Source organism: Eptatretus burgeri, chromosome 13 (assembly GCF_056783735.1).
Source record: "Eptatretus burgeri isolate ZD-2024b chromosome 13, Ebu_testis_v1, whole genome shotgun sequence".
NCBI classification, from domain to species: domain Eukaryota; kingdom Metazoa; phylum Chordata; class Myxini; order Myxiniformes; family Myxinidae; genus Eptatretus; species Eptatretus burgeri.
The window spans coordinates 42,607,074-42,629,749 of NC_140973.1; the positions used below are offsets into that span (position 1 = coordinate 42,607,074).

The following is a 22,676-nucleotide window of genomic DNA, read 5'->3' on the forward strand; positions in this document are numbered from 1 at the left end:
AACTATTTTTAAACATAAAGACATAATTGGTTCAACTTCTTTTGCTGTGGGAAATGTAGCGGGTGCTATAAAGAGGAGAAAAGACACCCAAAAGGAATCCCATAAATTGCAAGCAATATAAGAAATTAAGAAAGGCAAAACTCAGTTGTCTCCCCAAGAATGACAGAAAATAATTAAAATACTTGGGTCAGGGTTTCAAAAGTTTTAACATCTTTTCATTTTCTAAATAAATAAAAGTATGGAAGCAATTGATAATATCTATGATTTGGATGATACCATTATCATCTCAAACTCAACTAAAAATGAAGACTACTTCAAGGTAAATGCTATAAATGGATGGAACAGACTGGACTACAAATGGAACAAAAAGTTTTGAAATAAATAATTAACAAATTTATTTGAATCTCATCGATAGTTTCTTGTTGTGTAAATTTACATTCACTGAGGCTGCGAATAACACAAACGCTACACTCATAAATGATTTCTTCTGGAAAACGTTCGATAGTGTTTGTTTGTATATTGGAACAAAAGAAGTTGAAGTGGCTGATTATGTCTCTGCTACATCTGAAATGATGAAAGTTACACAATATTCATTTTGTGATAGAATGGATAAGAATGGGTAAGAAGGTTTTATTCCTGATATGACAATGGGAACAAACACAGACCCCAGTTATAGTCATAGAAAAGGAATGTAAAACGATGATGCAAAAGCAAAAAATAGTTTTACCGTGGCAGTTTCTCTTTAAGGTATATTTGGATTTTGTGATTATGATAAAATTCTGTGTGGACTTAAAATTAGATTTCAACTACAAAGAAATGATGATGAAAATAAATTGCTTTTTGATGCTGCTAATGCTTTTGGAGGATCAGAATATATTTGTAATTGATGAAATGAGTTGGTATATTGATGAATGTACTCCTAATCTTAAAACAGAAGAGATGCAGAGATGCCAACTTTTGGAAATCAGAATTAGGGAGGATTTGCAACCGACACCAAATAATGTGCACGAAGCGCACATCTCTAGCGCGGAGCGCTCGACCCTTGCGGCGGGGTCCAAGGCCCGCCTTAGGGCCCTGGAAGCTCTGGGGTTCTAGACGCTCTCTAGTGCCCTCTGAGCCCTATTTTGGAGCATTTAACATGTTAAGAATTCCCACTTTTTGAACAAAAAAAGGGGAAAATTGTGCACTTTTTAATGTTACATGTATGTTAATATTAGTAAGTTAGGGGACAATCAAAGATTAACAAAAAGCACAAAAGAAGCAATATTTTTCTTACCTTACTGGCTGGTACTACTGCTGCTTGCTTTTTCCATGGCAGCTTTGCTGAGTGACAGCTGTGTGGCTCTTTTAGCCCTTCTGATTATGTCTTTGCTGTATTCTCTCTGGTAGCAAGGGGTGCTATGAGCTAGTTTTTCAATTAAGAGAGCTTCCAGGGTTTTGACACTCAAATTGGGACGAAATTCAGTATGATTCTTCTGTACAAGACTGAGTGCCCGCTCACATGATGCGTTCGAATGAGGAATGACCAAGATTCCCTTCATCACTTTGCTCAAATTAGGATACTTCTTGGCACCAGTGCAGGGATCTGTGAGCTGTGAAATCCGATGCCACTGCTCATCCACTCTCACTGTCTCAGTAGCAATTGTAGCTATGGAGGCGTCTGCCTGGTAGTGAGCGAATTCACTCTCAAGACTGTCTATGTCACTATCACCGCCACTGAACAGACAGGGGGAATTTCTTGATGAAAAACTCCACACAGTCAAACCCCACTTCTTGGTGTAGCTTAACATCCAGCACCTGAGCATGCTTGGCTAATTCATCATCTAGCGGCCAGGTTTTGAAGATGCAATTGCAGGCTTTCACATAATATGAGCGAACTGCACTGAAGAAACCTTGGATGTCTGACTCACTCAGAGTGAAGGTGGATTTCTTGAGACTCCTTTGTTCCCTTATATACAGTTTGGCATCGTTCCCAATCATGAGGTCCTCATCATTCTTCTGATGATTTCTGTCAGAGAAGGGTACATTTACCAGAGCAACCGATGACACCGATGGTTTCAAAAACCGTACGAAGATATCTTTCAGAAAACCATTCAATTCTCCGTGCAGGAGATGAATACAGGGTTCGTCTCTTTGGAGCAGAAGATTCCCCTTCTCAAAAAGCTTGTTAGCATATCGAAGGAAGAAACAATAGAGTTTTGTTTGTGGAGACAAGAACATCCTGTTGACACGTTTTTCTCTAGATTCCTGCACAGTGTTTGAGGAAGATGCGCTTTTAGTTGTAGAACTCGTAGTACACTGAGCCGCAGGGCGATAACACTTGCGTTTACTGCCAGCAGAAGAGGTCAGACTCGTAGTACCAGATCCAATTTTACGTTTGAGGAGAGAGCTTGAGGTAGGTGCAGCCAAGGAAGAAGACCTCTGATTCGAAGGTTTTGCTGAGCTTCTATCAAGTGATTTGGCAAAAGCAGAACTTAACTTGGGTCCTTCTTTGCCTGTATATGGGACTATCACAGTCTTTCTCGACTCTGAAGGGATCTGCTTTGTAGATGAACGTGATGAAGGGCCGGTGATGCTACCTGCTCTCAGCATTGGTTTTGGTCCTGTCCCTGCTGTCTTCTTCGCAGCAGATACTGCAGTGGTAGTGGTGAATGCTGCTCCACTAGTGCTTGATCCTGCAGTGCCAGTACTGGCAGTAGATACAGTGCCGTCCTTCTTGCTCGTTGTTAGAGTCTTGGCTACAGTTGGTTGCATTTTTCTTCGTACTTCTTTGAAGAAGAGGCGAAGTGGCTCCCACTGTTCAATCAGCCTGTCTAGGCACTGACCAAGGGACAGCCACCTTGTTGCGACATGCTTCAGAATCTTGTGTGTCGGGGCATCACAGAGTTCTTGCAGTGCTTTCACTCCTTTGACGCGTTTACTACTTTTGTCCAAGTAGTAGTAAATATCGATGAGAAAGTCATCCAATTCAATGGGTAAGGCCTGAGCCGCCTTCTTGGCCGTATTGTGCATCATATGGCAAGGGCATCCCATGATGTAGCACTTTGGATTTTGTTTGTGGATATAAGCAGCAACTCCTTTGTGCTTGCCCACCATGACAGAGGCATTATCAGCACAAAAGGAAACACAATTTCCCCACGGAATTTTCCTGTCACTGAACTCATGATCAAGCAGTTTGAAAATGTTTTCTCCAGTGGAATCTTGTTTGCACGCAGGCAAACTTAGCAAACCTTGCTTCACAATCCCAGCACTGTTGTCATAGTACGAAATCAGGACAGGATATAGCTGGGCCTCACCACTGTCATTGCTACCGTCTGTAGCTAGGCTAAATGGAGCTAGTCTAGTAATATCGGCAATAGATGAAGCAGTAACATTTGACAACTCACCAATTATTGCTGAAGTTTTTGTTCTTGCACATCCATACTTTGAAGCAACTTTTGAATCTGGAAACATCTTTTGAAATAGAGGTCCAGCATGATCTGAGACTGATATGGGCAAGTTATGTTCCACTATAAATCCACTAAAGAGAAGTTCCGCTCGGGTAACATCCTCTTCCTCGCTTGTCCCTTGTTTGGTGAAATAATTCAGAAGTGTACCGGTACTCGTGCTCGAAGATCTCTCCTTTGCAATGTCTGTGTGCCGTTTGCTTCCAACGTGCTTCCGAATATCATCGCGACCTCCGTGCTCAAATGAAATATCAACGCTGCATACTGTACAATACGCATGATGAATTCCTCTTTCAGACTTTCGAATACACGGGTATTGGAGACTGTATTCGGTCTTGTACTTCTGAGACCATTTCTTGGTCTTCGTAAGCTTCTTTTCTGCCATTTCGTAATCAACATCGAGGGCTTGAAGCATCGGTAACTCCGAAGTCGATGTTCCACAGCTGCAGCGCGACTCGTAGAACTCTAGCGGCTGTTAAACACCGCACGGTGGTCGCGACCGCCGGGCTGGTACGGGGCCCAGCTGCATGCAGTGAGCGTATCGCATGCATATACACTGTGCATACATACCGCATGCACTGTATTGCACACATACCGCATGCACTAAATCTCAGTGCATGATCGCATAAGCGAGATCCAGACCCAATGTTTCGCTGCTCCTCATTTGAATTTGCAATTTTTTACGTACAATTTGGTAGCAGCGAACGTTATGGAGTTACCACATGCTATACGTAGCAGACGATGCTTTTCATTCAATTCTCATACTAGTACATTCTGATTAGTACATTCTGATTAGTGAACAGTGCAAAAATATCAAAATTTCGGGAGGATAAGGATAGTGATCGTAAGGGCGGGAGTTTGGGTGAATTTTCGGAAGCCTCCCGATGAAATCGGGAGGGTTGGCATCTGTGGAGATGTCTAATTGAAGACTTGACTCAAAGAAACCACTCATGTATCATATCTTAAAAGAAGATGTCAAGACGTTAAGCTAAACCAAAACACTTACACGTGGAACTTGGGTGTTCTCGAAGGAAAGCCATGATGCCGATGGCTCGTTTTAAAGAAACCAGATGGAGATACTGCCTTGATAAGAATAATGGACTGAGTGATAATGCTAAGGGGAAACAACTTTGGGTTTCTCTGGATGGAACATTTTATTCATGAGATAGATTGGAAATTGATTGGGAAAAATGATTATGCTGAAGCATACAAGTCTTACCAAAAGGTGTGTGAAAGCAATGGAAATAAAGAACCCATTTTGGATATGGTGGCATTAAAAAAAAAAAAAAAAAAAAAAACTTTATAGAATCGACACAATTGACCTGATTGCTCAAAAGGAAACGATAAAGTCTAATTGAGTGGATACTTCCCTATATATTGAAAGAGGAGAGAATGCAGAAGTTGATACATATTGTTTGCTTTTGGAAGAAACAGAATTACAGATTAATACTGAAAATGGTGTTATGATTCGTCTCACATTTTTTTTGATAAATTAGTGAGTCGTAAAGTGACAACTGTGGTATATGTTAATCAAATCAATCTTACTAAACTATCATCTAGTATTCAAAATCAAAAGGCTTGTATGATTAACGTTTATACAATTCAGAGAAAAGGAGCAGTCAGAATTGATGTTTTGCTCGCAAGTGAACAGGTGAAAATCTTGAACGAAACTGGCTCACTTAAAATTAAAATGTCATAACCAATGTTGAAGAAATATTGAATAAGACAGATTAATAAGACAGATGATGAGAAGGACACAAAAAAAAAATCTGAAAACCCACTCCGTGGGAGTACCTCCTGTGCAGCTTCCCTTCGCAGGGCAGCTCACCGGATGACGGGATTGGGGCAAAGCCTTCGGGACCCCCAATCTTTGATGATAGGAGGGAAACCACGGGGTAACATCCCTGGGTCAGATTGCGGGAGAGTGTGTCGGAGTGGTGCTGAGGTGTCGTCCACCAGACGGCGGTCTCCTTGGGTTAACCTGAGGCGGTCCCTTCGGGTGGGTGGGTGCCTGGAATGTCTTATTCCTAAGAGAGGATGATCACCTGCCTCTGTTATCATCTGAGCTCAAGCGTTTGGACATCGGGATTGCAGCTCTCTCTGAGGTTTGGAGACCGGATTGCGGCGAGATAATGGTGGGTGGTTACACCAACTATTGGTTTGGTCGCTCTGATGGTTACCATACCCAAGGAGTTGCTGTAGCTGTGTCCAATAAGCTGACCCCAATGATAATTGAGGTAACACCGGTCAACGAGTGTATTATGAGATTAAGGATTCGTCACTCCTAAGGTGTCATTTCCCTGGTCTCTGTTTATGCTCCGACTGAGGCGAGTGATCTCACCGTGAAGGATGCATTCTATGCCATGCTCGAGTCTGTGGTTGATCAGTGCCCCAGGCGAGATACACTTCTAGTCTTGCGGGATTTCAATGCATCGACTGGAACTGATAGGGATGGTTATGCGATGTGTGTTGGTCCCCTTGGGTCAGGAAATATGAACCAGAATAGCACTAAGTTCCTTGACTATGCAAGAAGTCATGGACTTAGGGTGGCTGGTTCATGGTTTCAGTGCCCACAAGCTCATCGCTGGACTTGGTATTGCAACGCTGGCGATGCGGCAAAGGAGAATGACCATATCCTCATTGACGGTCACTGGAGGATGATCCAGAACTGCAGGGTCCACCGGAGTGCTCAGTTCCTCAATACTGACCACAGGCTTGTTGTAGCAACTCTAAAGCTGCACCTTAAATCCTGGAGAATGGTACCATCCCAGCCGAGGTTGGATGTTGGCAAGCTCAGGGATGAGAGAGTAGCTGAGGAGTTTGCGAACAGGCTGAGTGGACACTTGGGTGGTCTGGGTGCTTTGGGAGGTCCTGAAGAGTTGTGGAGTGCCTTCAAGACCACCGTCCTTGATGTTGCCGATGGATGTCTTGGAACTCACTGCAGGGCAAAGAAGGATTTTGTCTCTCAAGGGACACTGGATACCATTGACCAGAATCGCAGGGCCAGGCTGAATGGCAGAGCTGAGCTGTTCAGGGAGCTGAGGTGTAAAACTGTATGTGCACTGAGGGTGGAGAAGGAGGCCTATGTGCGAGGAATCTGTGAGGGGGTAGAGCATCACCTGTGGACAGGTGATTCTCGTCCCGCTTACAGTGGAATTCGCGCATTGCATTCATCCAAGCCCATCCCTCGGAGCACTGCAGTTAGAGCAGAGAGTGGTAGGCTCTTGACAGAGGAGTCCGAAGTGAAGGCCCGCTGGGCCGGTTACTTTGAGCGGTTGTACCGGGCTGATCCCCCAGCTGTCGAGTTGGATGTCAAGGGTGTTACAATCCCTGTTGCTGACCCTCGAATCAACTGTGGTCCACCTTCTCTTGTGGAAACACGGGCTGCGGTGAACTGGTTGAAACGGGGCAAAGCTCCAGGGATCTGTGGCATCCATTGTGAACTTCTCAAGGTTGGTGGAAATGCTGCACTCGTGTCGTTGCATGCAGTTTTGTGCTCTGCCTGGAACACAGGCATCATCCCAACTGATTGGAAGAGGGGCCTTGTTGTTCCTCTCTGGAAAGGAAAGGGTGATCGCCAAGACTGCAACAACTACCGAGGTGTGACGCTGCTCTCAGTGCCGGGCAAGGTCTTTGCTCGGATAATTCTTGATAGGGTTCACCACCATCTGCTTGAGCACCAGCGTCCAGAGCAGTCAGGCTTTACACCAAAGAGGTCAACGATTGACCATATCCTTGCTCTTCGTGTCCTCACCGAACGCAGACGAGAGTTTTGGCAGGGGCTGCTTGCAGCCTATGTTGATCTCTGTAAAGCGTTCGATTCAGTGAATCGGGATGTCCTCTGCAGGATTCTTGGTCTTCGTGGGGTACCACCAAAACTGATCGATCTGATGTCTGAACTCTACTCTGGTACTGAGAGTGCTGTGAAGTGTAGTGGTGCCATCTCTGAGTTATTTCCAGTTGTTACTGGAGTTCGTCAGGGGTGTGTACTGTCCCCCACACTTTTCAGCACTTGTATGGACTGGATTTTAGGGAGGATGTCAGAGAGATCAAGCTGCGGTGCATCGTTTGGGAATGTCAAGATCTCGGACCTTGATTTTGCAGATGATGCAGTCATCTTTGCGGAAACTTTAGATATCCTTTTGGGAGCCCTCGAGGTGCTGAATGAGGAGTCGGAGCCGCTGGGATTATGGGTTTCTTGGGTCAAAACTAAGATCCAGGCTTTCGGTGACATCTTGGATGCTGCTGTCCTGTCTGTGTCTGTTTGTGGTGAGGATGTTGAGGTCGTGGAGAGATTCACTTACCTTGGCAGTGATATTCATGTCTCTGCTGGCTGTGAGTCAGAGGTCAATAGACGTTTGGGTCGGGCCTGGGGAGTCATGGATTCACTGGATCATGGGGTGTGGCGCTGCCGGTACCTGTGCGGGAGGACGAAAGTCCGAGTCTTCAGGTCCTTGGTACTTCCAGTCTTGCTCTATGGATGCGAGACTTGGACTCTGACCAAGGATCTGAGACGTAGACTTAATTCCTTTGGTACCAGGTCTCTTCGGAGAATCCTTGGCGATCGCTGGTCGGATTTTGTATTGTGTCCAACGAGCGGTTGCTGAGAGAGACTCGGATGAGATTTGTTACCTGCATAGTCCGTGAGTGTCAGTTGCGGCTGTATTGACATGTGGCTCGTTTTCCTGACGCTGATCCTGCTCACCAGATTCTCTCAGTGGGGGAGTCTCGTGAGTGGAGGAGGCCAGTGTGCCGACCACATGCCTCGTGGTTGCAGCAGGTTGACCATCATCTCAAGGGGATGGGGATGGGCCTGGCATCTGCCTGGGGGATGGCCAGACATAGGCTCCTGGAGTACCGGCAGAAAGTGGACGCCGCGACGCGCTGTTCTGGCACATGCTCCCATACCTGACCTGACCTGAAGAGTTTGATGATTTCTCCCATTTCTAATTCCTTTATTTGCTGGTTTCAGTGCGGCTGGAGCATTGACAGGCGGTATTTCAGCAGTGGTTAAAACTGCCAAAGAAAGGAAGGCTCAAATACAGGTTCAAAAAGAGTTGGAAAGACATAACAAAGAGTTGGAGAAACAAATTGGTGGAAGTGGTGTAATTGTTGTTTTTTTTGCTGAAAAACTTGAAAGCCTACCTAATAAAGCAAGATTGTTAGTTGGAGATATGCTTTCTTCTATTGCACAAGCAGGTGTAAAATTAACTAAAAGGGGTAATGGATTCTATTTTTCTCATAAATAAATGAGCATTGATGAGTGCTTTAAAGAATTTGGAAAGAATACAACATCAAATATAGAACTTGCCAGATATTGTAAGAAATTATAAATATATAATGTGGTTATTTGTATGAGAGATGAATTAACAAACTTGTCGAAATATACAAAGAATATTATTATTTATTTAAAAGATCATCATGGAAACAGTTCTCATTGGGGTTGAATTTATAATGATCAGGTTAAATATTATTTTGATAGTTATGGTCTTCCACCACCTGTTGAAGTCATGAAATTCTTACAGAATGGTGTTTATCAAACATTTCAAGTCCAAGAAATTAATTCCAAGTGTTGTGGTCAATTATGTCGATATGTGTTGTTTCAACTCAACAAAAATATAAAAATTTATGTTATTTTTAATCTAATATAAATGCATTATGTTGGAAAAGATGATTCTACCTTTGGTGTATCCCAAGAACTGGATATTGATTTGTCAAATTTTACACAAAGGCACAGGCTGAATGATAGAAATATAGTATAACAAAAAAAGAAAAGAAAAATGCTTATAAATTCATAAATTATCCAAGCCTGACTGAGGCAAATGACTTGGTGAGATGAAGTGATTTATCACAATATATATTCTTAAATAAAACGGCTGTGTATTCCAATGATACAGAAGTGTTGATTTTATCTCCAGGTCATACAGAATTCACAGTTCCAATTGAAATAAAATTTTATTAAGAAGGGCGTATCGTTTGTATGAGCCTAGAATATTGGAGATATGATATGAATGATTTAGGGTATAATTAGTCATTTAAAATAAACCTAGAAACCTGAAAGAATTAAATCAGTCTCGTGAATGATATTTGTGGAAGCCTGATACACAAACAACAAATAAAAGACTTTAATAAGGCGAAATCAAATACGGTTTTGCCGTAGTTTATATCATGAAAACACAAAGAACAGGATTTTATATCGTAAGTAAGGGAATACAAACTGCTGTAATAATGGGAAAATGGGGAGGTATTGTTACGAATTTTGAAATCGATCACAATCATCATTCAGGTCCTTTAGCTCAGTTATCTCGGTAAGTATGTGTTCTATAGATAGCTCGCCTTCCATTGTTTAATGGGTAAATCTATGTAAATGCACTGTGATTTATTATAATTGTTAGGGTTCAATCAGAACAACAACAAAGAAGAATGACCCTCCTCCGCAAAGGAGAAGAAGAAGAATCCTCCCGTCCCGAGATTCAACAGCGTAAACAGGAATAACGGTTGGGGCAGGTCCGGCAGAAAGCAAGGTAAATAGCCCCCACCCGCGGTTTCGGGGGGGGGCGGCGCACGAGGGCGAATGAGTCACACCGTAAGCGAGGCGGGGCTGAGAGGGATAAGAAGGGGACCCTCTGCTTGGCTCGAGGGGGTTGTTCTGGTGTTGGTTCGGTTTATGCTCTGCTTCGTGGTCTGGTTCGGCTGGCTCTTCTTGGTTCGTGGAGCTCTTGGTGGTCTCTGCCTGGTTCCCGGCTTGGTGCGACTCCTTGGCCTCATCTTGGTCGGTGGTTCTTCAGAGAAGCGACGCATCTTCGGGAAGGATCGGCGCCTCGTCTCACCAGTACATGTTCCGGAGCGCGAGGGGATCCGCCGGAGCTTGGAAAGGATCGCGGCTCGCAGTGGTTGGAACCAGCTCGCCCTCGCTGGTGCCCAGTCCGAACAGCTGGAAGACCACACGAGGTGGAAAGGTCCCAGATAGGTCCTGGGCTTCAGCTCATCTGTCCCTCCGAGCTGAAGTCCGTATTAAAGGCATCAGCCACCATTTCTTGGGTGTGTGTGTGTGTGCGTATGTGTGTCCGTGGCCCCGTCTAACAAGTAGAAAACTGTTAGGTGCTTTCTGTGCTGTATATAATTGCATTGCATTTCTTATATTCGGTATAGCTCTGCTTTATGTGCTCCCCTCATTTCCCCATTGCAGTATAAATAAACCCCAATTGTTAAATGTTTTCAGCTCGTCCGCATTCCTTCTTTCATTGAATGAGCATGTCGTGTGTGAGGGATTAGTTGGCCATTGCCGTGGTTGCAGGATAATTAGGTCCAACGGTTCTCGGCGATTAAAACCGCTCGGGACCGCACACCGAACGAGCTCGCCAAGCGGCTCGGTTTCGTACGAGTTCCGTCGAGGGTGGAATTCCCGGGTAGTTGGACCACATGGGTACTGAGGTAAATTGAAGTTGGCAATCGACCCTACCCCACGTGGTCTACCCATTGGCGGATTTCGGTCTAAAAGGGACCCGTCTTCTCCGGACTTTTCCGGAGTAGTACGATCTGAATTCCGGCCGATCGGTCGAGTCGACTTGCGGCTCCGTCTACCGGTCGTGCTCACGGCCGACGTCTCGGCCCCGTAACAGTATAACCAGTCATCATATTAATCTGTCATATATTTCTGATACATAAATGACAGCAAGAAGACTTCAAGAAAATTATAATTTCTGTGTCCAAGCATACCTACAAGATTTTTTTTTATTTTTTATTATATTTTTTTTTTTAATAAATATGTTCCACAACATAAGAATGGGGTATTTTAAAGAAAAGATTGGCTTTATAATGATGTTACTAAACCAACAAGTTTGGATTCAACTAAAATGTGAAATCATGAAAAGATTTTAAAGTTGAGAAAATACAAGGCTCTTTTAGAAATTTTATTGATTTCACATTTTAGTTGAATCCAAACTTGTTGGTTTAGTAACATCATTTGATGTTACTTTTGATGATTTGACATCAGTGATTTGACGAAAAAAAATTATTGAAAATTTGATTGATTTTATTGATTTCCTGTTGTAAAAAAATTATTTTGAATCGAGGAATATCAAGAAATCCAGATTAATATATTGTTGCGGGCCGGGAGTCGGGTGAGAAGACCACGAGGGGGGGAGGGGGGAGAAAACATTTAACAATTTATTTCCAATGGGGTGAGGAAATGTATGTGGCACATTTAATAGTTTTATTGTGGTGTGCAATGCAGGGATAGAAATAATGGTGAGAGGTGCAGCAATATTACAAGCAACTTACAAAAGCAGACACAGAGCAGACTTAACGCAAAATAATAATCTTCTGCAATCTTAACTTATGGGAACAGGTGCCAGGACAACACACATGCACACACAAACACAAAACCCGATGAAGAGAAGTTATTGAAGTAAGAGGGGAGAGGAGTTGAGGCTACGGTCTCGCGGTACCTTGTACAATTGATTGCCCGAACGCTCCACCAATACATTTGGGGTGCTGCTCCATGGTGTGATACCTCCCTGACAGCTGGCGCGTCGTCTCTCGCTTGATGGGACTTCGTACAGCAAGCATCAAGACACAACCGTCGGCATGAAGGAGGGATTGATCTGGGAGGGTGGCGTCCAGGTGATGATGACAGGGGGGCGGAGTCCAGGCAATGACGAAGTCGAGCACGTGTGGGAGACAGAGAGAGAGACAGAGAGAGAGACAGAGAGAGAGAGAGAGACAGACAGAGAGAGAGAGACAGACAGAGAGAGAGAGACAGACAGAGAGAGAGAGACAGACAGAGAGAGAGAGACAGACAGAGAGAGAGAGACAGACAGAGAGAGAGAGACAGACAGAGAGACAGAGAGACAGAGAGACAGAGAGACAGAGAGACAGAGAGACAGAGAGACAGAGAGACAGAGAGAGAGAGAGAGAACGAGAACGGCCCTGCTCCGACCTTCATAGGCCCTGCGGCGCGGGGTGGGGGGGCCACCCCAAAGCGATACGTCGTCACCAAAACCGGGCATTCTGATTGGTCCCGGCCGCCCACGCGGCCTGGCTACGATGACCGGAAGCAGCAACATTCCTCTTCTGGCAACGTGGCCCCCAAGCCACAAAAATGTCTCGCTCCGACCCTACGACATGACATGAATCGCCCACACCAAACTCCACGTCATGAACCGCCCTGCAAGAACCACCGGGCCACACCCCGACTAGCAGCCGAGGGCGGCGTCAGTCCCGCATGCCTGTGCGGGCGCCTCCGAATAGCGCTGATCAATGCTTGCTCTGTGATGCATCACGCGGCCCGAGCGATCCAGACTGCACACAAGCCTCTGCCTGAACGTGGCTTCGCTGGTGGGAGAGGCGAGGAAACGTCCGCCATCTGTGGGGAACACCCGCGGCCACCAGCGAGGACCGACGGTAAAGTGTTAGGATAAATTCATGCATGTTTCGCACAGTACGTGTGGATCCGCCATGGCCCACGTCGTCAGCGCTCACGTTCACCCGATTCTGCTATTGTGTGCATGGGGCCAACTCTGATCTGTGTCAGGCATTGAGGGGAATGATTGGATATAATAATTAGATGGGGGTTTGGAGGGAAAAGAGGAAGCCGATCTAATTAAATCCAGAAATGGGTCGAACAGAATGCGCCACCATTATCATGCACAACGTGGCGTAGTCGTCGTTCATTTGCTTCTTTGTTGTGCAAAACCACATCCGTGCAGCCTCTTTAAGAGATATTCATTCATATGCCTTTTCAATGCAACCAGCAATCTCATCCCAGATCATCGGGTGCTCGAGGCGATCATCTCGAGCTGCTGAGCATACTTAACTGTATAACTTGCCGCAAAAGTTGGGTTGAGGGATCGCTTGAGGACGGGAGCTCTGTGCTGTGCCATGCTCGTGCGGTGCCTCATGGCTTTCCGATGACGCTCCACCAGCCGCGCACATGCTGCACATGTTGGCCTCCGCGAGGACCCAAATTCGGTTTCACCTCAGAAATAAGCAGAAAAGAAGAGTGGAAATGAAGTTTAGTGGTGTAAGCAAACTTCGCTATGAGATCCCCGCAATGCACATCCCATTTGACCCATTAGACAAAAGGGAAGGGTCTAACGAAATGTGTATTAATGGAATAACTGTCTTGGGACCACTATATGTTGGATGTCATTGCCTTGGAAGCATGCGGTTCCTCGAACCGCAACAATATGTATGATATTCTATGGGGTGAAAGTAGTTCAAGGGTAGTGCACAAGGTCGAAGCAAATCCAGCTGTGACCGCAACTGTCGGCGATACATGAAGAATGCAGGTGTTTGTGTCGTGGAATGCAACAAATTACCAGAGGCATGCAAAAACACATCAACCCAACTCTGCACAGATCGTACTGCTTAGCCCCTACGTAAGGCATGTTTCAAAGGTTTGACGAATGACTCGGCCTGGCCATTTGTAGCTAGGTGGTAAGGAGCCGACCTCAGGTGCTTGATACCATTACCATGCATGAACATAGCAAACACCTCAGATAAAAACTGTGGACCATTGCCCGAACATAAAATCTCCAGAACACGTTTGTTTGCAAAAAATATTCTGCAGATGCTTTACCATGTTCTCTGCCAAGATGGACTGCATGATAACTACTTCCGGCCACTTCGAGTAAGCATCGATCACAAGCAGAAACATACGGCCCATGACCGGCTCTGCAAAATCTACATGAATGCGCTGCCACAAGCTGTTGGTGGGCAGCCACAACAACAAGACACTTGAGGGATTATCCGTATCAGTTTGACACATAGCACAAGCTTTTACCGTCCACTCGATGTCCACACCAAGCACGGGTCACCACAACAAACTCAGGGCTAAACTCTTCATTTTGACCATACCTAAATGACCCTTGTGTAACTCATTGAAACAGCGCTAATGTAATGAAGCAGGAATTACCACCCTCATACCCCACATAACACAACCTTGAGCTAGAGATAGCTTGAACGCACACGACACAAATGCAGCATATTCTGATGATGATGACAACTCGCGCAAACAACCTGACAATTCAACATGCGCAACACACGACAAAAACGGGATTGTGACAATTGCTTTGGCCACATCCGCAGCGATTACCATACCAGACTCGATCTATTCGAATATCTACACCTCAATTTCATCTGTGGGTTCGGCGCTGACCTCAGGAGACGGCAGTCGAGACAGGCCATCACAGTTAGCATGCTGTTCGGAAGCACGAAATTTGATTTTGTAGTCATACGCACTGAGGAAGAAACACCACTCTGTAACCGAGCAGCAGTAGTTACTAGATTGCCTTTCCAAAGGATTGAACAAGAACTGAAGCGGTAGATGATCAGTTTGTAGGAGTAAATATCGACCAATCAAGTACTGATGAAACTTCAACATGTCCCATACCAGACTCAGTGCTTCACACTCAATTTGAGCATAATTCTGCTCTGCAGCCATCAGAGCATGTGACGCAAAACACACCAGATGCTCAGTACCATCAGACATTGCCTGAGATAAGATGGCACCAATGCCATATGATGAGCTGTCACACACAAGAATGAGAGGAAGTGAAGGTTCGTAATGCATGAGAACTGTATCTGCAGTAAGGTCAACATTTGACTCATTCAAATGCTACTTGTTCCGTCGAACTCCACCTGCAATGAACATCTTGACGCAGCATGCAAGTTAGCAGAGTGAGCTCATTGCTTAGGTTGCTGACATACCTCTGGTAATACTGAGCGAGACCAATGAAGGACTGAAGCTGAACTTTGTCTCTTGGGTCGGGCATGTTGGCTATGGCGTCAACTTTTTGAGGGACTTTTGACAGCCTATCCAGGGTGATGATATGGCTGAGGTACTTCACTCGCTTCTGAAAGAATAAACATTTGTCTTTGTTCAGGCAGAGACCCTGAGTAGCTAACTTAGACATGACCTTATCAACGTTCTTAAGATGCTACTTGACCACTGTGCCCGTGATGAGGATGTCATCCAAGCAGCATTGTGCCGGTAAGTCGGCACAGAGATGATCCATAGCTTTCTGCCACATCGCCGGAGCTGAAGCAATACCAAAACAAAGCTGGGTATACTGGTACATACCCTGTCACATATTGATGGTAAGGAGGTGACAATCCTCTGGTGTGATTTTGAGATGGAAGTAGGCATTGCGCAAGTCCAACTTCATGAAATACAAACTTGCTACCAACTTTGAATATATCTTGTCAATGGATGGCAGTGGATGCTGCTCCACGCAGAGGTTGGGGTTAACAGTTGCATTAAAGTGACCACACAGATGGATACCTTTATGCAGCTTCAGCACAGTGATCATGGGCAATGCCCACTCAGAGTGTGCCACCGGTTCAATGATACCAATCTTTATCAATCGGTTAAGTTCTGCTTTGACTCAATCGTGAAGAGAATATGGCACAGGTCGAGGCTTACAGAATCGCTCACTGACACCCTCCTTCAGGTGTAGGTGACCTTGTGCACCTGCGAGCTTCCCGAGCCCAGCTTCGAATAGAACTTCGTGTTTTTCCAAGAACTCCTCCTACCGGGAAGAAGGAGACGGAAACACCAGATGAACACTGTAAATGTCTGCCCAATCCAGACAAATTGTTTGCAACCAGTCATTACCCAGGAGACATGGTACTGAACCATCAACCATATGCAGGGGTAACACTGCTTGCTGTTCCCAATAACGAACCACTACATCCATCATACTTAATAGTTTGATCAACTCCCCAGTGTAGGTTAGAAGGAGAGTGTGTACTGAGGCTAAGACCGGCCAACCCAAACGACACCAGGTTTGCTTTCTCACGAGACTGCCTGATGCCCTGGTATCCATTGCAAAATTGACTGGCCTGCCTTTCACACTGACAGACACCTCAAAGGGATGAGTTGCAGCCGTTGTCATTGGAAATATGCCAAGTTGATCAACCTTACTGCTAACCTTGACAACATTAACCGATGATGGTGCCTGGCTCTGACAGACCCTCCGCACATGGCCTGGCCTACCACACTAGTGACACACTGCATCCCAAAATGGACAGTTCCGACGATGTGAACCCCTGCAAACCTGACTAGATTGCAATTTCAGATGGCCCTGCAATGCCCTGCTTACATGCAGCCGGCAGGAAAGAGGTTCCTGATATGCTGACCAAAATGGGGAATTGTGAACACATGACCTGCCAGCAACTGTAGCAATGACAGACAAGTCCTCCCCAACGATGGTGTGAAAATCAGGTCAGGTCAGGTATGGGAGCATGCGCAGGAGCAGTGAGTCGCAGGATCCATTTTACGCCATTACTCCAGGGGCCTCCATCTGGCCATCCTTCAGGCAGATGCCTGGCCCATCCCAATCTCCTTGAGATCCTGATCAACCTGTTGCAACCACAAGGCACGTGGTTGGCCCAATGGCCTCCACCACTCACGAGGCTCCCCTGCTGAGAGAATCTGGTGAGCAGGATCAGCATCAGGAAAATGACCACATGTCCAAACAGCTGCAGCTGACGCTCAAGGACTATGAAGGAAACAAATGTCATACGAGTCTCTCTCAGCAACTGCTCATTGGACACAAAGCCAGACCAGCGATAGCCAAGGATTATCTGAAGAGACCTAGTGCCAAAAGGAATTAAGTCGCTGTTTTAGATCACTGGTCAGAGTCCAAGTCTCACATCCATAGAGCAAGACTCGAAGCACCAAGGACCTGAAGACTTGGACTTTCGTCCAACTGCACAGGTGCCAGCAGTGCCACACCCCATGATCCAGTGAATCCATGACTCCCCAAGCCCGACCCAGACATCTGTTGACCTCTGACTCACAGCCAGCAGAGACATGAATATCACTGTCAGGGTAAGTTAATCTCTCCGTGATCTCAACATCCTCACCACAAATAGATACAGGCAAGAAGACAGCATCCAATGTCATTGAAAGCCTGTATCTTAGTTTTGACCCAGGAAACCCGTAATGCCAGTGGCTCCGACTACTCATTCAACACCTTGAGGACCCCCAAAAGAATACATAGAACCTCCATAAAGATGATTGCATCACCTGCGAAATCAAGTTCAGAGATCTTGACATTCCCAAACGATGCACTGCAGCTTGAGCTCTCCGCCACTCTCCCCAGAATCCAGTCCATATATGCACTGAAAAGTGTGTGTAGGGGCCAGTACACACCCCTAGTGAACTCCAGTTACAATTGGAAATAAGTCAGAGATGGTATCACCACATCTCACAGCACCCTCAGTACGAGAGTATAGTTCAGACAGAATGATCAGTTTTGGTGCAACCCACGAAGACCAAGAATCTTCCAGAGAGCATCCTGATTCACTGAATCAAATGGTTTGCATAGATCAGCATAGGCTACAAGCAGCCCCTGCCAAAAACTCTCCTCTGCATTTGGTGAAGAACCAAAGAGCAAGGATAAGGTCAATCATTGATCTCTTTGGTGTCAAGCCTGACTGCTCTGGACGCTGGTGCTCAAGCAGATGGTGGCAAACCCTATCAATAATTATCCAAGCAAAGACCTTGCCAAGCACTGAGAGCAGCTTCACCCATCGGTCGTTGTTGCAGTCCTAGCGATCACCCTTCTCTTTCAGAGAGGGACAACAAGGCCCCTCTTCCATTCACTTGGGATGATGCCTGTCTTCCAGGCAGAGCACAGAACTGTGTGCAACAACATGAGTACAGCAGTTCCACCAGCCTTGAGAAGTTCAACATGGATGCCACAGATCCCAGGAGCTTTACCCCATTTCAATCGGTTCACCACATTCTGCGTTTCCACAAACGAAGGTGGATCACAGTTGATTGTGAGGTGAGCAATAGGGATAGTAACACCCCTGACATCAAACTTGACAAAGGTGGATCAGCCTGGTTCAGCCACTCAAAGTAACCGGCCCAGTGGGCTTTTGCTTCAGAGTCCTCTGTCAAGAGCCCACCACCCTCCACTCTAACTACAGTACACTGAGGGACAGGCTTGGAGGAACGCAATGCACGAATTCCCCTGTAACCAGGACGAGAATCACTAGACCATAGGTGATGCTCCACCCCCGCACAGATTCCTCGCACATACGCCTCCTTGTCCCCCCCCTCACAGTGCACTTCCAGTTTTATTCCTAAAACATCCTTTCTAGCTTGCTCCACGACAGCTCCACTGGAGCCTCGTTCTCGATGTATCGTAGAATAACTGTGAGCTGGTCGATGTGGCTTATGTCAGGAGTAGAATCGACTGACACAGAGAAGTATTTTGCCTCTTTCACACGAGCGACAATGTTATCCAGAACAGATTTTCCGATGATGGAGACTAACTCTTCACATGTCATAGATAAGTAGTTGGTGTAGCCACTACCTTGGTTAGCATATTTCTGAATGTGCTGCGCCAAAAATGGATCATATTCCGCAAGTAATTCCATTAAACCAAGGTAGTTACCATTCGTCCGTGACCCAACAATTTCATCAGATCCACGGAACGCCAGACCACGGTCAGCGAGAAACGATATCACGCTCACACTTCGTTTCAGCACCTCCCTCCAATAGGACGCAATCTCTCACCTGTTTGACGAGTTCAGTGTCCACACGACCTGCGGATGTTGCTCTGTCTGACAAGCGGATGATATTCGCACGATGTACATGCGAACGCTCATGCACCTCGATAGAACGACTGACATGCTTCCAATCATTGAATCCTTCCCCGCCCAGGGCAGTCGCGCCTCCAAAGAGCTTGCAAGCGATGCAGTACAGTTTTCCGGTTGATGTGGAGAAGCAAAGCCAGGACCTTTTCACGGACTCTCCGTTTTGTAGTCTACGGTAAAAAAGATTCTTGGAGCAGCAGCGCTTCCTTCCTTCAACGAATTGTGTGGATGAATCAAAGGGACCAGTCGAATTCTGCAGGGGCTCCAAATCTCGTGATGACCCGTAGTCGATCATCTCTGACGACGGTCGCTCAGGAGGCCAACATCCAATGTCTTTGGCAAAGCCAGGTCCACGATCAGTCAGTATATCTCTCCCTTCTTCATCTGATGCATGGTCTTCATCGGTGGAACCTTCCGAGATGTTTGGGCGAATCTTGATGCCGGGATTAAGTTGCCAATTCCGCTTGTTCTGTCTCTGTTGGTGTTCCAGCCTCTGTCATGGACGAATCGCCTGTTTGTGCAGGAGTGAAAAACTCTGAGATTTTCCGGGTCTTGTCGACGACGGCCTTGTGTCTTTCATCTTTTTCCTTGGAACGTTTCCGCTTTTGAGCACCAGTCATATTTCCGTGGAGCCTTGGATTTGTGCCTGTCGTCAGCAAAGCCGCTCCTTGTGGTTTCTGCAGCTGGCAGGTACCGAGTAACCGAGATATTGTCAGAGTGCACGTGGGACGAACCACAATCACGAACCATAAGTATTGAAAAGTAGGTTCTGGTAACCTACGGTAAGTCTGCACATACGGAGGATAACGATGAACAGCGGATCCAGGAAAATACCGTGATCAAACGGTTTGGATGAGACGAGACGCCGAAGTTCCCTTTCTGCACAATTGTTATTAATATAATGGCACGAATAACGAAAGTCTCGCTCAGCGAGCAAAGACAAAATGGCGACGGTTCACTTACACCAACCGACAAGAAACCGGAAGCTCTCACCATATCCGGTGGGAAAACGCCAAGAAAGTGACATGGTATTCATAAATTGCATGAAACATTCATGGGCACAAGAGTACCAAACGTTCATACATATGGTGAAACAGCAAAGACTTTCCAACAAGTATGTTTCACACACCTGGAACATAGAAAGTCACACCGTGTTACTGCACTGTGCACGCCAGTAAGCAGGTAACCGACGGCGTTCCCTGCCAGCCGCAGTTTCAGTGTGTACAACACGACCCCTGCCGGCCGTGTGCTGTGCTGGCCTGGCCTAGTTTTACCACATCGACTTTCACCTTTTCACCCCTCCTCTGGCTGGACCTCTGTATTCCGTCTGTGCTTGCTGGGCTCTGGTGGGCAGTGCCGTTGTTAGTTGGCCACGCTCAACCATCCGAAGCATCGATGATCGATCCAAAAAAAGATCCGAATGAGGGCCCCCAATGCCCGAGGCTTGCCCCGGGAATTTTTGACCACGTTGGATCCGTTCTGTGGACCGTGGAAGAAACGGCTTGAAAAAGCCAAAGCTTGAAAAGGACCCTCACAATGACGGACAATTTTGAAAAGATATCCTTACAAAGAGTTTACAATCTTCATTCACCGACAATAAAACTTTAGAAGCACATCTTCAAGGGATTTTCAAAATGTCATCGAAATTGTGGGAGACCCCGAAATGTGGGGGGGGGGGGCCCGGGGCCATGGCCCCACCTGGCCATCCCTAAATCCGGTAGTGACTGGGGTGCATACCCAGAGTCGTTGGTTTGCACCTCTACAAGAAATAAAAACAATAATATAACCACAAACTATTCCGTCGATTCCGTCCAATGAATAATTTCCTTTTCGTTCATTGACTTCACTCGACAGGTCATTTTTTGGAAAATGCTAATCATGGAGACGAGGTTCTGTCCTGAACATGGAGTGCATCCCAGAAACAAGACAAGCAAGCCAGCAATTTGGAAACTTGTGAAAAAGTTCAAAAGTGAAGGGACGATTCTCAACATTAACAAGGGAAGGTCCGGTCGCCCAAGAAGTGTACGGTGTGAAGGAAACATGGAACGAGTTTGTGAGTCAGTCATGCAAAGTCCGAAGAAATCACATCGACAAAGATCAGCTGAACTGGGTCTCACTCCCAGCAGTATCAGAAGAATAATGAAACAAGATTTAAACCTCTTTCCTTACCACATCACAACAGCCCATAGATTGACCGATGGGGATAAAGCAGTACAAGTCGCAATGTGTGAGATGCTGAAGCAGAAGATGGAGGCAAACCCAAACTAGATTCACGATGTGTGGTTTAGTGACGAGGTACACTTTCACGTCATTGATGCTGTCAATTCATGCAACGACATTTTCTGTGGAAGTCAATGTCCAGATGAGGTTGAAGAGAAGTCGCTTAAGGGTCAGAAAGTCAGTGGTTTTGTGGCTGTCAGCTCGAGGTGTGTTTGGGCCTTAATGGTTTGAAGACAAAAACGGAAGAACGTTATCATCAATCAAGAACGATACCGGTCGATTGTCAATGCATTTTACGAAGACCTGAAGCAATCAATGATCACTGCAGCCCTCCGGCGACAGTGGTTTATGCAAGACGGTGCTACCCGCATTCATAAAATGAATGGTCTCCACACAGGTGACCAAGGATGAGACTTGACAAAGGATTTAATTAAATATGCCCGTTAATGATCTTCAAAAGGGGTGTTTAAATGAGCCCAAAATCCCCATTTTCACTCCTGCACTCCCTTTGAGTTCCCTTAGTGTACATGCAAAGTTTCAGGCTGCTAAGTTTCATGGTTTTGGAGTTATGGAGGAGACACACACACACACATTTATTAATCTCGACAATTATTCTCCGCTTGCACTCCCGCCGAGCGCCCAATAGTTTGGATGGCTGTGCACAGTAATAGGAATAGCTGTTTGCGATGGTATGTGCAGTGTGGGCAGGACAGAAAGTCTACAACCCCTTTCAAAATTTTCACCTTTTGTTGTCTTATAGCCTGGAATGAAATTGCATTAAATCAGACTTTTTCCAACTTTATTTACACATTGTAACCCCCAACTTCCAAGTGAATAACCAATTCCACAAATTTCAGAAAATTGATTTAAAAAATACAATACTAGAATATCTTGGTGGGATAAGTGTCAACCCCCTGAGTTAATATTGGGTGGCTGTGAGTCTGCTGAGATAGGTCTCTACCAACTTTTCACACCTTGATTGGGCAATATTTGCCCATTCTTCTGTACAAAGCTATTCAATCTCAGTCAAGTTGCAAGGGGAATGTTGACGGATAGTAATCTTCAAGTCATGCCACAGATTTTTGATCTGTTTTAGGTCGTGGCTCTGACTCGGCCACTCAAAGACATTTATTGTTTTGTTCCTTAGCCACTCCAGTGTAGCTTTGGCTGTTTGCTTCGGGTCATTATCATGCTGAAAGGTGAACTGTCTCAATTTCAGCTTTTTTTGCAAAGGGTAGCACGTTTTCCTCACAGATACTTCTGTATTTTGCTCCATCCTTTTTCCCTTCTGATTCTTCTGTCCCTGCTGATAAGAAGCATCCCCATAACATGATGCTGCCACCACCATGTTTCACAGTAGGGATGGTGTTCTTTGGGTGAAGTGCTGTATTGTGT

At 45.8% G+C, this 22,676-nt stretch overlaps 2 long non-coding RNA genes across 3 annotated transcripts in view; one reads left to right on the top strand and one right to left on the bottom strand.

The window, feature by feature from the left end:
- The first annotated feature begins 12,498 nt into the window (after positions 1 to 12,498).
- LOC147014310 (uncharacterized) overlaps positions 12,499 to 22,676 on the top strand; it is a 64,618-nt gene continuing 54,440 nt past the window's right edge. For both annotated transcript variants that reach the window (XR_015050725.1, XR_015050724.1), the window contains exon 1: positions 12,499 to 12,851. This is a non-coding gene — a long non-coding RNA (uncharacterized LOC147014310). The remainder of the gene's footprint in view (positions 12,852 to 22,676) is intronic.
- The window catches only part of LOC147014311 (uncharacterized), a 29,382-nt gene continuing 19,975 nt past the window's right edge, over positions 13,270 to 22,676 (bottom strand). The window contains exon 3 of the long non-coding RNA XR_015050726.1: positions 13,270 to 13,425. This is a non-coding gene — a long non-coding RNA (uncharacterized LOC147014311). The remainder of the gene's footprint in view (positions 13,426 to 22,676) is intronic.